We start from the raw sequence: 14,734 nt of genomic DNA, 5'->3' as shown, positions 1-14,734 counted from the left end.
ATTTTTATTAAAATTGATGGGGAATATGGATTTTTATCTGAAAATATGAAAAGAAATAAGGCACTAGTAGTATTTAATCTGTGTAGAAAGGATTACTTCTGCCATTGTTCAAAATTTGGATTGGCATTTACGCTTAATGATAACAATTTATCTAGCAATTTTATGAAATAGGCTTGCATGCTAGAAGACACAGTCATTGGTTGCATACTGTGTATGTACATGTACAATTGATGAGCACAAAGGCTTCCAGTAGGCCTATATACAAATCAATAATCAGTATCCTATATTAAGATTAACTTGTAAAACATACATAAAAAAGTACATTGTACAGTTTGTTAAAAATGTCTGTAAATCCGCCAAATTTCCAAATTAGGAGAAAGGGATTACCTACAGTACATGTACAGTGTATTTGTGGTAGCAATAAGCATGAAAATGAAAGTGAGTTGAAGTCTCTCCAAAATTAATTAATTAATTTATTTTTCCTTTCATTTGTTGAATTACCTTGACATGTACTATTGAACATGTACATGTACATGTACGATTATTTTTCAAATGCTTGACCCCCCCCCCCCCCCCCCCCCAAAAAAAAAAAAAAAATGTACTGTGTACATGTATACCGGTATATTAAAGAAAATGAAACATGGATTATTATTTTTCCATAAATGTTAAAGAAAGTATTTTTCTGCAATAAATTAATACAGTTTATTAATAAAACCTAAAGAAAAGCAATTAACTTGAGGAAAATTATGATGTTAAAGGTAAAGACCAGTATTGGAAACGCCCCAATTTCAAAAAATGAAATGGAAGCTCTTATTACCAATCATGTGAAATTAAGAACATGTTTTGAATATTACATGACGATAAACATTTTGACGGGAAACCGCCTACTAATTGATATATTTGGTAAATTAGTATATTTTTATACTGTTGAGAGATACAAATGCACGTGTCATGCACGTGTGTGTAGTCCCATATTCATCTTTCTGTGTACAGTGCTTTTAACTTCATGAAGATTTGGCCAAATTTCTTATAATTTTGATGATTCCAGAACCTTGCAGTACATCTATGCTAGATGATCAACCTTTTCTGATCGATTTCACAACATTTCTTTCACTATATGCAATTGCATGACCATAACTGGTCTTTAGCTTTAACAGTGTTTAAAGTCTGTAACACCAGTGATGTGACATACAGTACATGTTGTATGTATAGAATATTAGGCATTGCACTTCTGTAGTTCCCAGTTTTTAAAATGTATAATTTTAAAGGTAATACAAAGTTTTGGTATGGGGTCATGAATTTGGTTCAAATTAACATATTGGAAGCATATGTGATCCTTCAATATTCAATAACCGTTGTCGCTGTTGAAATCGAGTCTAAAGTGATGAAATTGTAAATAATAAGCTGTTCATGTTGTATAGCTCCCTCTCAAGGTCAAGATATCAATTTAGCTATAAAATAATGTTTCTTGACTAGAATCGACCGATTGGCTATTCCCATTTGGAAATTATATACCACAACTACATATTCTGAGATTTTCATGGTCGCAGCTACCATTGTTTGGCAGTAGGCGCTATTTGAAATTTATCAAAATTTACCGGGAGCACCAGTAAATTTTTTAATTCAAATTTTCTTGAAAGCAGAAGTGTTTTAGGGGCTAAATTTTCTGGTGCTTATAATACATCCACAGGGGCATCCAAATATATACAAATTGAAAAGAATCACTATCCAGCCAATTTTCAAAATTTACCAAAACTTTGTATTACCTTTAATACCTTATAGTATAATAATAACAATAATTAATAATCTCTTTTAAAGTCCACTCCAAATTTTATTAAGTTAAACCGAAAATGGTAATTCTTTATGCCCAATTGATCGTGAGCCCGGCAGCCCTGAGCAGCGCCAGATCGACGTTGCTCTATCCCTTATTGTTGAACGCCAAACAAGGTAGCAGCAACTCCCGTCTTTTAACGTCTTTTGGCATGACGCGGCCGGGGTTCGAACTTCAAACCTACGACCTCCCGGTTGTGAGGCGGACGCTCTACCGACGGAGCCAACATATCATCAGTTGTTAACATAAAATAAGTTTGAAGTATTGAAATTTTAAAAAATTATTGTCAAATCCCAATTTTAGAGCTATTTTTCACTTTCAAGGGATACAAAGTCTGTATTTTTCAAGATAGAAACTCGCAAATTTGCATGAATAATCTCTTAAACATACTGTATTCTGTAAGACCAATATATTTGTTGATACTTGATAGCAAATATTATGTTACATAATTCTTTATCTTTTATTTAGTGTAAAATACCAAAGCTTTGTATTTAATCACAACATGTTTTATCCTAGATGTAGAATAGCTTGTAGCTTATTATGTATTCAATTGTTATTCATATTTATTCATTACATTCTCATTCATTCCTGTGATACTTTTTGGTGTGTGTTAGTGGTACCAGACGCGATTAGCATTAAATGCTATTTTCTGGTCCCATTTGTTTGGATAATAAACTTCAAACCCAACTCAACTCAACTCGGTTTTATATCACAATTAGAAACCGTATGCTATACTGTGCGAGTCCAAAAAAAGTTTACCCCTAGAAAATTGCTAATTATTTAAGAAATCATCTATGAACAGTAAATAATTATACATCTTATGAAAGAGTGTTTTATCTCAAATCATTTGGTATCATTTTTGTGTGGCATGTGTTCATGCTTGGATGAACAGGAGGCATTGTTCACGAGAGTGCAAAAATCGACTTGCGCTAAAGTGCATGATGCCTACAGCGTGTATTATGTTGGGATTAGCGGAGTGAGAGAATGAATTGAATGTATCAGATGAAATGCATTGCATATGCTTTTTGCAGAAGCAAAGTCACACACGCACACACGCGCGCGCACAAATGTTCGTTGATATTCGATACATATGTGATATGTGTGGCATGATTACCGGTTATTTTGTTAGGGATGTTATTTGGATCTGCAAAAACCGATTTACACCTGTAATACCCAAATCCCAATTGTTTTATTTAAACATTACAAAAGCAAATTTGGCGCAAGTCAATTTTTGCACTCTTGCAAACATTGCCTCCTGTTCATCCAAGCGTGAACACATACCACACAAAAATGATACCAAATGATTTGGGATAAAACACTCTTTCATAAGATGTACATGTATACAAAATTACTGTTACTGATTTTTAAAATAATTAGCAAGTTTCTACGTGTAAACTTTTTTTTGACTCACACCGTATTACGTCTATGGTAGTATAGAGTGGTGAAGTGTGGCGTCATCAAAAATCTATTTTTGGAATTACTCAATTTTTTTCTTCATTTTTCGAAAGAGCATCAAAAATAATGTCCCAATGTCGAAAACCAATTGAATAGGTTAAGTATTGGCTGAGATATGACCATCTGAATAAATATATTTCCTATGGGAACTCAGTGTTATATTGCTCTGGTTCATAACATTACAAGCCAAAGCAATATAACACTGAGTTCCTATAGGAAATCAGTCTAGAGCCTAGATCGGTCTAGGAAGTGAGTGAGAATGGGGTCTTAGTTTGAGATAAGGTTTACGTTATAGGCGAGGTCTAGGGCTGCGACGAGTAGTCAAATGCTCGAGTACCCACACTGTTGACAACTACTAGAGTACGATTTTTCGTACTCGAATATTAATTCGGCCGCAAAAAAAAAAAAATCCCGGTCACCTGGCACTGTCCAGGCCGACGCTAAGCCGTGCCAGGGAGCTCGAGCTAGTGGCGGCCACCAGCATGTACCATCGGTAAAAACGTTTCCAAGCTCAATCACTGTCAAACTCACCACTCAGAAACTGGGACCAAATGTCCATATTTCTGTTTGGTCTCGGAGGAAAATGGATTATTCTGCCATCTTTGGTTTTTAAAACGGCATTGTTTACTGTTATTATTATTATTAAATCGGCGCCTTCAACTGCAAATCGAAGTAAAATTGCATGAGTTTTCGGAAATGGACTTGGGATACTGCTCCCGTGGTATGGTGGTGGCAAAAAAAAATTAAAAAAATCAACAACAAAAAAAAATCAACAAAAATATAAAAAAACATGGCGTCCGAATATAATATTCAAGTATTCGCTTCAGGGAGTGTACTCGGGTACCTCATTACACTGTTGTGCACAGCCTTAGCGAGGTCCCATTGAAAATCATTACAATCACACCTATCCTTAGTGTGCTCCCAGGTAGAAGCGTCACGAAATAACGGGCGGAAAAATGTAATTCCAGGTGTCTTCCATTATTTGTACCTTAAAAAGGTAGCTTTCTCGGCGTTCTTGCTCAATCTAGTATGAAAGTATTGTTGGCAACTTCTTTACTCTACAAAACAAAACAAGCATTGAAGAAAGCATTATTGGCAACTTCTTTATTCTACAAAACAAAACAAGCATTGAAGAAAGCATTATTGGCAACTTCTTTATTCTACAAAACAAAACAAGCATTGAAGAAGGCATTATTGGCATTTCCTTTATTCTACAAAACAAAGCATTGAAGAAAGTATCATTTGCAATTTCTTTATTCTACAAAACAAAAGAAGAATTGAAGAAAGTATTGTTGGCATTTTCTTTATTCTACAAAACAAAACAAGCATTGAAGAAATTATCATCTTATCGGTCATGAGCCATTCAGTATTTTTACATTTTCTTGCTCAGCTGCTTGAATTGAGATGCTGCTGTTAGCAGCGATTGTACAGCATTTGGTTTAAATTGCCAGGTGCTTGCCTTTTAATTTAATTTAATTTTTGTGTAAGATGATGCATTGAAATGTCCATAAATAATAATAGAAACAAAAAATGGTATTTTGTATTGTATTTATTTCAAACATTCAGTAAAACCCAAATATGTCTGGGGATGCAGCAAAAAGGTTTGAAAAACCTGTAACAGGGCTGCATCCCCGTTAAAAATGATCATTATAATCAGATATATAACAAGATACATGATTATAAAAACAAGATGAAAATACATAGAATAGTTAGGCAGGTAAATATGAATAAAACATATAATTCTATAACGTGTACATGTAAACTTTTAAGTGGTGACAGCAAATTAATACAAATAAATTATCAGAGTTGAGTATTAAATTGCATGAAGGTGTACACTGTTGTATTATTTCAGACATACATGTATTATGAGTAGATGAATGGAAAATTGACTATATGAATACAATATGAGAGAGAAAAAGAGGAAATAGAGGAAATTGTGTACGGTAATTACTTTGTACACAATATATCCTATACATGTGAAGATGGAATTTTAGATACCGGTAGGTTGTAAAATCTGAGAGAGTTGGGCTATTTATTAAATTGCTTGGTAGCATGTTCCAATCGTTGGCAGTTCTTACATAAAACGAGTTCTTGTAATAATAATTTTTTGCAAAAGGTACAAACATCTTCTTGTTATGGTCATTTCTATTTATTTTATTTGGTGGTGTAATTCTTTGAGTGACATTTACTATCATGTCAATAATCTAATAGAACACCACCCGTCTGTGAAACATTCGTCTTACTTGTAGAGTTGGAGAAATATGATAGCATTTCTCCATTTCTCCCAAGTACATGTACAGTGAACAGTTCGGAAAAGCTACAATATTGTTTTAGTTGTGAAATGACTACCGGTATACCGGTATTTAAAAATTATGTTAATATTTTTTCAAACACTTCAAATTCTAAAACATAAAAGCTACATGAATAATTTCTTAACAAAAGCAAAGAAACAGGAACAACAGTACATGTCTTAAAAGTTATCAGTAACTTTGAATAACAACAAATCTTAAAAGACTACAAATATCATTTCTGAACAAAATCAAATTAAACAACAGTGTCTTAAAACTTTAAATGACTTTAAATTCTAAAACAGGGTAAGAGCTAAAAAAAAACATTTCTTGGCAAAAATTTAAGGAAAATAGAAGACTCTCCAGGTATTTTTTTGTTTGTGTGTTTCTGGGTTTTAAAAAATGTCCATTTCGCGATGCAAATAACACAAAAAAGGGACTACCGTAGCTGTTATGTGTACCATTCTCCCTTTGCAACGGTTAATATGTGCACGAGCGAACAATATAATGAACTTTTTTGCACAGAAAACGCTCACAAAAAGTGAATTAGACTGTGCATGCCATGATATACACTGTATATTAAAGGCAAATACCCAAAATTAATTTTACGTACATGTACATGTACATATTGCATTCAATGTTCAATATACAATGTATATTTACCTCCAAAGTCAGAGTTTCCTTGCGCCATAACCTCACTTTGAAAATTCTGAATTTGTCGGTTCATGTATTTTGTATTTTGAAAGCCAGCCGAGCATGCCATTGTGTACAAGTTTATTGGGTACAGGTTCGTAAAAGGCATATACACTTTGATTCTGTGTCGATGTGAATTTACATTTATATGTGAGGGATATCTCTTTTAATTTTCTTGATCTGAGCATTGCTCCAATCCCAAGAATGACTGAACCAATTATGACAATAGAACTAAGTATCGAAACAGCATATTTCCACATCACTGAACCATTAGAATAATTGATCTTGATAGTTGTTGCTGCTGTGGATCTGGCTGTGGATACTGGGTTTGAGGAATTGGAAGCAGTCTCACTGGTTTCTATTATATCATGCAGCGATGTGGTTGGACCACATGGATCTATGACTGAGCTCAGGTTTTTGTCATTGGCAGGGTCCCATTGGAAATCATTACAATCACACCTATCTTTAGTGTGCTCCCAGGTAGAAGTACAACAAAATACAGGGTAATTTTTCTTTACAAGTATGCTTTGCTTCAAATGTCTGTTGGTTTCAGTAGGGGATGTAATTGGTGGCATTCTTTCCCCATTTTGATAGCAATCAATTTGACCTGATAAACTCCCAACTGGAGCCATACAATTCAGGGCTACCCAATTCCCAACTATGTTCTCTTTATTCAGTGTACATGATGCTTTACCAGGCAGAAAATCAACATCCAAACCAATTCTTTTAAATGCACTTTCATATGTACCAGCCTCTCTATAGGCAAAGAAAATGTACGTTCCTGCATCAGTTCTCTTTACAGGGCTGATTCTGACATGTAGTGAACAATGATCATGTTCACTTCTATTCTTGAAAGTGAATCTGTGTATTCGCAGAGGTGGTAAAAAGATAGATTCTGTATCTGCCAAAGTGTAAAAAGGGGCTCTCATTCCAAACTGTAAGGTAACTCTTGTACTGTTACATGGATATGGAAAATTAAGTTGTACCTCATTCCCTTCAATAACAGTCTTCAAAACATCTTCAGATTTACACATGTTACACATGGCAAATGCAATGAATATAAGAATGACTGGAAAACCATTTTGACTTATTGCTTCTTAAGACTAGAATAACATTAAATTTTTGTACAGATTTGGAAAATTAAGAGGGAAAATGTATCGAAGGAAGATGCAAACTCCTTTTATTTGCAAGATTATTTCTCTGTTGAGGTCCAAGTATTAACTGTATGTTCAAAGTAGTAAATCCGCTTCTGCGTAGGGTGTCTTCAGTGCATGGTACAGGTACATTAATGAGCTGACTTGCTGTAAGCCTATCCACGTTTATCACAGTGACTTCCAGTTGACTTCCCAACTATGTTCTTACTGTATTTCCGGTAAGCAGCATCCACAGTGAGTAACTGTACATGTACAGTAGATGGTTGAATGTGATGGGTTGCTCTGTTTCAAGCTAGTAATATCCTCACTTTGATATTCTCTGCTGTTTCAGTTTGATCTTCGAGCTGCAAGCCTGTTGAGCAATTAAAGAAGATAACCCATCTTTGAATTTTTTTCTCTCAATACATAATATATTATGCTTACAGGTAAAGACCAGTTTTGGAAACCTCCCCCCCCCCCCCCTCTCAAAAAATGAAATGGAAGCTCTTATTTCCAATCTTGTGAAAGAATATGTTTTGTCTAATACGTGATGATCGATACAAATTTTGCCGGGAAACCGCCTACTAATTGATATATTCAGTATATCTATCCAGACTGGATAGATATCGCACAGTCCCATATACATCTTTCTGTGTACAGTGATTGTAACTTTACCAAGACTGGGCCAAACTTCTTATCATTTTGATGATTCCAGAACCTTGCAGTACACACCAATACTTATATGCTATTATGCTAGATGATTAACCTTTTCTGATCGATTCCACAACGTTTCTTTCACAAGACCAGAACTGGTTTATACCTTTAACACCATGAAACATATATCTGAAAGAATAATTCATCTGATAATATCTTGATTAGGTTTCTGAACACCATTGCCTTCAAAATTCTAAGCAGAATTCCAGCCGATTCAATCCCTTGTAAAACGCAATATGTTGAGGGATATCTTTGTCAACAAAGCTTGGTTGCTCGTCACAACTGTATGTCGATCAGTATAAATCAAATCTTATCATGGTTTAGCTTATACCTTAATGGTAATACAAAGTTTTGGTAAGGGGTCATGAATTTGGTTCAAATGAACATATTGGAAGCATATGCGATCCTACAATATTCAGTGATTGTTGTCGCGGTTGAAATCGAGTCTAGAGTTATGAAATTGTAAATAATTAAATTGTTATGTTGTATAGCTCCCTCTCAAGGTCAAAATATTAATTAAGCTATAAAAACAGTGTTTCTTGAACAAAATCGACCAATTAACTATTCCCGTTTGGAAATTATATATCACATCTACATATTCTGAAATTTTGATGGTCGCAGCTACTATTTTACGGCTGTAGGTGCTATTTGAAATTTATCAAAATTCACCGGGAGCACCGTAAATTTGTATATTCAGTTTTTTCTCGAAAGCATACAGGGAAAAAATTAATATTTATTTTTCGGGGGCTACTTTTCAAGCTTGCCCGCATGAATATAACATTCTTAAACTTGTTTTGCATTGAACTCTATGCAAATTTATGGGGGCTCTTTTCTGATTTTCAGGGGCTCTTTTGGGCATTTCGGGGGCTAATTCGCCCTGAGCCCCCGTGTATTTTTTTCACTGAAAGCATAAGTGTTTTAGGGGCTTAATTTTCTAGTGCTTACAATACATCCACAGGGGCATTCAAGTATATACAAATTGTAAAGATTCACTATCCACCCAATTTTCAAAATTTCCCAAAACTTTGTATTACCTTTAACCCTAAATGGACTTGGGGGGGGGGTGGCATACCTGCCAACCACCCCGATATAGGCGGAGTTCCTCCGCTTTTTTCATACCAACTCCAAACTCCGAGTGCATGCCTCAAAACTCCGATTTTTAAAAAAAAATTAAATTTAAAAAAAAAAAAAATTTTAATTTATTTTTTATATTTTTTAAAACAAACGACTGTTGCATAAGACTAAAGCATAACACAGCACTGATAACCAGATCACGCCGACATCCGCGCTCGCGCTCATAGAAGATATACACAGCGCAGCCTGAACGTGATCGTTAGTTCCGCACATCGAAATCCAAGTAAGTTTGGTTTGAGTTCGTTGGTTCCGCAGTCATTATCCATGTACTGCATGTACTAGTACATGGAAGCACGTGCGCAAGCTATATCGATAAAGTGTGTGCGGACGTTGTACTAATACACTACATGCAGCGTTGTTGCATAGTAACTGCATGCGTATAGCCCAGGTGTATTTATATTACATGTGCAGTTGATACACCGTGCATAAACACTGTATACATTGGCGTGTTTTCTTCAATGCTTGTGCGATGACTGCGATCGTGGAAGCTTGTTATTTACCTGACTTCCTCGGATTTATTTTGGATTACTACTACTACATTCTTCTTCTTCGTTGATTTCTCCATTTTTGAAGGACAACATGGGTAAGACTCGTGCTGTTCATAATCAGAAGTATAAGAAAGAATACAAAAATTGTTTATGTGTGGGGCTACTACGGGCTACTAGTACTACCCCAATCCTTCGGTGGTTCGCGACCTAGTCGTAGTCCATCCAGAAAAATTTACTCCTAATTTCTCTTGTCTCAGGTTGGCAGGTATGGGGTGGTGTAGAAGCCATCCATGAGAAATACATTTTGTGTGCCATAACTTGCATGATTTTATAGGAGTGTGAACAGATACAGTGGAGTGTAAAATACCACTTTGCTGCATGCAACCAAAATTAAAAATTCTCTGTAGACCTCTAGGCCTATACCGGAACATGGATATTGTAAACAATGCAGATTTGTTATTAAATACATTAACATGTCAATATGTAGCGATAATTCATGGGCTGATTCTTTGCAAGATGCATTATCAGGGCCATTTACATCCAAACACACTCCAAAATGCCAAACCGGAGCCTGACCGCGATGTTTCAGTGATTTTTCAAAGGCAACTACGCTTTACCGGCAAAAATTTGACAGTATCTACACACTACAGTTTATGCCAAGTTTGTGGTTTTGTCATTACTCCATGGCCAAGATCAAGCGGGGGGGGGGGGGGGGGGGGGGGGGGGGGGGGGGGGGGGGGGGGGGGGGGGGGCGCCTACATGACGTCATGGTTTCTATTCCTGACTAAGAAAAATTGTTGGATGGTGCATGTTTGAGAAAATCTTACCACAAAAAACTTACTGAAATAATTAAATAAAGAAGAAAGATTTTGATGAAATCAAGAGGTGATCTGCAGGATCTGCCGCAGATCACTTTAAAAATATCAAATATGGTGAGAATTTTATCAGATGATCACCCAGGCTGTATGACAAATTCCATCTCCTCAAGATCATGCCTGCTTATTCTACAATGGAGTGAACCAACTACAATATGGAGTTCAGCCCAAAATTTCAAAGACAATGGTTTTTAATAATGCATGACTCTAAAAACTAAACCAGGGTATCAAAGGAAAAGATTGTGTGTGTACATAATATGAATTATTATTTAATATGATTTTAATTTCATTGCCAGTATATATAGTCTCTTTTCATTAATTTAATAAAGTCAACTGGGTTTCTTCTTTTTTTAATGCCATGTATCAGACTAAAAATCTGTTCTTTTTTTGTTTAGAAAATGTACTCTGTTGTTTTATATAGACTAAAATATGAAGAAATTTATTTAGATGTCACATTATTTATGCAAAATTTTGGAAATAAGATTATTCTGATCAAAGTTTTAAAGAAATAAAAATCATATTTACATGTAGCAAAATACACTTATGTAAATGATTTTGAATCCAATCTGCATCGCATTTATAAAAGTAAATAGCTGTGATAAGAATAAATATTACAATAATTTACCGGTATACTTCAAATGTTGTCTTCTCGCCATCCAAACAATTCATTCTGTCCTCAAAATTGTAGTACAGATCCCTAGGCAGTCTAAAGGTATCTGTTCACTTACTGTAATTGTTCCTCACATATATGCAGACATCATGTTCACTGGAAACATGGAGAAAAAAATTGGGTTGAACCATTTTAATTGTAGAGGGTACAAAAAAGTGGAAGAGTATGCTGCATACTTGGAAGATATACATTTAATTCATTAATTATTACCCACGATCCTAATCGACGATTCTTGTGCTCAACACAATTGACACAGACTTTGCACCTTCATCATTCTGCACACACAAATGTTTTCATGGATTTTGGCCCTCATCCAAGTACAATAGGCCAGTTTCGTAATGTATTCAGAGACCTTTAAATCGCATTACGTAATCGGAGGGTCGGACAAGCAGAACTCGCGGTGCGTAGCAGACTACACTTTGCGTGCATACCGACTGTGTTCGCTAGGTGTGATTGTATCGTTTGTTTTCGCTATTTTGAGAGAGAGAGAGAGAGAAGAAAAAGGAGGCAGTTTCAAACTTGAATACTAAATATCTTTGAGATGTGATTTTGTTCTTCATACATTTGATCTTAAAATCGCTGAGTCTTAGGCAAGAATAATAGAAAAGCATTGCTGGTACAGAACTAGCGATTCACATCGTGCAGCTAAACCTGTTCGGCCAAGTCCCCGGTACAGGCAGCGCACGATACCCCCTCAAAAAGAAGAAAAAAACGAGGTCGATGATACAAGCGACATTGGCTTGAAAGCCAGTGATGAAACAGAAAGCGAAGCACCAAAATATAAGCTAGCCGATATCGGTAATTTCCATTCAATTTTGCATTTACCTTAGCTTGAATCTGAGTACAAATTTGGACGTAGAAATGAAAGAAGTGATGAACTATTTTCCACTCGGCGTTCGCACACACAGTCACCTCTGCTTGCAGAAGCGTGCACGCGTACCGCGTGTTCGTGTTCGTGTAGGCGCGATTCACATTTTCAAAATGAAATGCAATTTTACGGATTAAAAAATGTTTGTGAAACGCCTCGATACGGACTATTTCAAGGCGGACAAGAAACGGCTAACGAGAAGGAAGCACTGACCGCAGAATCAATATTATTAACAAAAGCAACGAGAAATAATGACAATAAAGGTAATAATCATTAAAATAATATTTATAGAATAATATCGTCCGATGACAGAGAGCTAGAATAAGAATGATGAATAATGATAAACAAATAATTTTGAACGGAAAAAATGAAGAAAAACAATGAACAAGGAAAAAGAATGATAGAGCAATGGAAAAAGGGAATAATAAAAGTAATAATAAAAAACCTTATGATGGCAAGGAAGAAGAATCAGGATGATGAATAATTTTATGTTTAGACTTTAGAATAAGATTAGGAATTAAGTTTGATTTTCATAAAATAAAAGTTAATAGTATTAAACTGCAATTATGCCGGACCTTCAAGAAGAAATTATTGTTATTTAAAAAAAAAAACGTTTAAAAATAAAATTGTTATTACATTTATTAGATCTAGTCTAGACTTCTACTTTTTATTTGTTTATTATTTATATATTTTTTCTTTTTGTTCAAGTTGGTACATGTATGTTCTGTCTTTTTGCGTCGGTTTGACCTGTATAATCTAGTCACAAGTCGCTATCATGAGCTGCCGAGAGCTAACTACATGTAGAGGGGGGATTGTACTCGAGCTTCTCCAGGCCACATAATCTATGGCCATCGGGAAATATCAATCGAAAGTCTTCAAAACTCTTAAAAGCCTTCAGTTTCGACGATCATAAATGCATGGTCCGCCATATTCTCTACTAGATAATTGAATACGTCATAGGTCCAAAGTCAGGAATATCGTCAAACTTAAGGGAGGTATGTAACTAGTTCACTTAACGAAAATCCTGCCCGTTGTAATTTCCCCATACAGTCATGTCTACCGAGTGACACGGACCCCGTAGGTCAGGGGCTACGGGCAGGCTAGTCCGCTACTGCGGACGCTAATTTAACGAGTCTTTTCTCGGGTGTATACCGTAGTCGAAACTCCTCTTTTTCTTAGAAAATATTGCAGCTGCCTGAAACTCAGCTTGATGAATGGCAAGTCGGAAGATATTTCCGGCCAAAACAGAAATTCATATATATACATGCAGTTTTGATAGAAAGATATGAATGCAATTTAACGGCAAGAACCGACAGTCTAATACACAATGCACAGATTCAAAATGGCGATTTGACAAAGCTTGTCGGGCTTGGTTACAGTAACCGCGCATTATGTAACCGCCGAAACTGGCCTATTGTACAGTACATGTATGGCTTGTTATCAAGGCTTGTGGATTTGTTATTGGTAGAACAAAACACCTGTTGTAACATCAGATGCCCATAGGATTGAGCAGGTGATAAATAGTACTGTCTTTGAGGGAGAATAAGTCATTATATTTGACAGCCTGTGAGAATCTCCATAAATTGAGGAAAATTGTGCAGCATAGATTTTGGTTTTCTTTCTTCTGCTTCCTTTTATTTTGGTTTATGCGAAATAGATTTTGGCGAAATTTTCATAAATGAATGATACATGTTGTACACACCTAAAAAACTAATCCAACAACATACATGTACATTGTACAACACCAATGCCCCCCAAAATAACTTGATGTGCTTTCAAAAGCTGATAGACAAAAGGTATCTTTATGAGAATATTATAGTATCTAAATCGATTGTAGTCAAACTCAAAAAGAGCTAGCTGAAAATCAAACAACCATTAAAAGTTATGATATTTGTAATGATATTAAAATAACTATTTCACTAATATAAATTGGCAAATTTTAATGAGTTTATAATTCCTTCCCTAACTGTTCAATAAGATATTTGTGTATCATACATTTCCTTTTCGTTTTCTTTGCTTTCTTCAGGCCGACACCCAATCATTATTGATAGAAACATGTTTAAGTATTATATACATGTATATATTATTAAGCAACGTGAAAATGGAGAACTTTATATAAAGTATATTTTGAATGGTAGGTATTTGTGAATATGAGCAAACATAGAATTTGTTTGTTTATATGTTTACATTATGAAATATAATATACTTACTACAAAGGTGTATTCATGTAATACGATGTGTATAACCTGGGCAAAGGCATGAGGAAAAACAGTTTTTAAGGAACAATTTAGGAAATATAGAAACAAAGCAACTAAATAATAGTGGCCTTTGACGTTTCCGATGTACATGTAACTCCTGACTGATTGCTAGTTTGTCTTCATAGCGAATTTCATAACTGTTTATAATTGAAACAACTTATAACTTCTTATTGATTGTCTGAGTTTTCCTTACAGTTTTTTATCCATTTTTTAATTTTTCTGTCTTCTTTGAAATAATTGTGTTTAAGGTACTACATGTACATGTATGTCCCATTTGCCGGCCAAAAAAATGAAAAGGTTAAAGTCCAACGGCATTTGAAAGATAAG

The sequence above is a fragment of the Strongylocentrotus purpuratus genome, unplaced genomic scaffold (genome assembly GCF_000002235.5).
Source record: "Strongylocentrotus purpuratus isolate Spur 01 unplaced genomic scaffold, Spur_5.0 spur5_scaffold_14, whole genome shotgun sequence".
In the NCBI taxonomy this organism is placed as follows: Eukaryota; Metazoa; Echinodermata; class Echinoidea; order Camarodonta; family Strongylocentrotidae; genus Strongylocentrotus; species Strongylocentrotus purpuratus.
The sequence above is the reverse complement of the archived record's forward strand: the minus strand, read 5'-3'. Positions refer to the sequence as shown.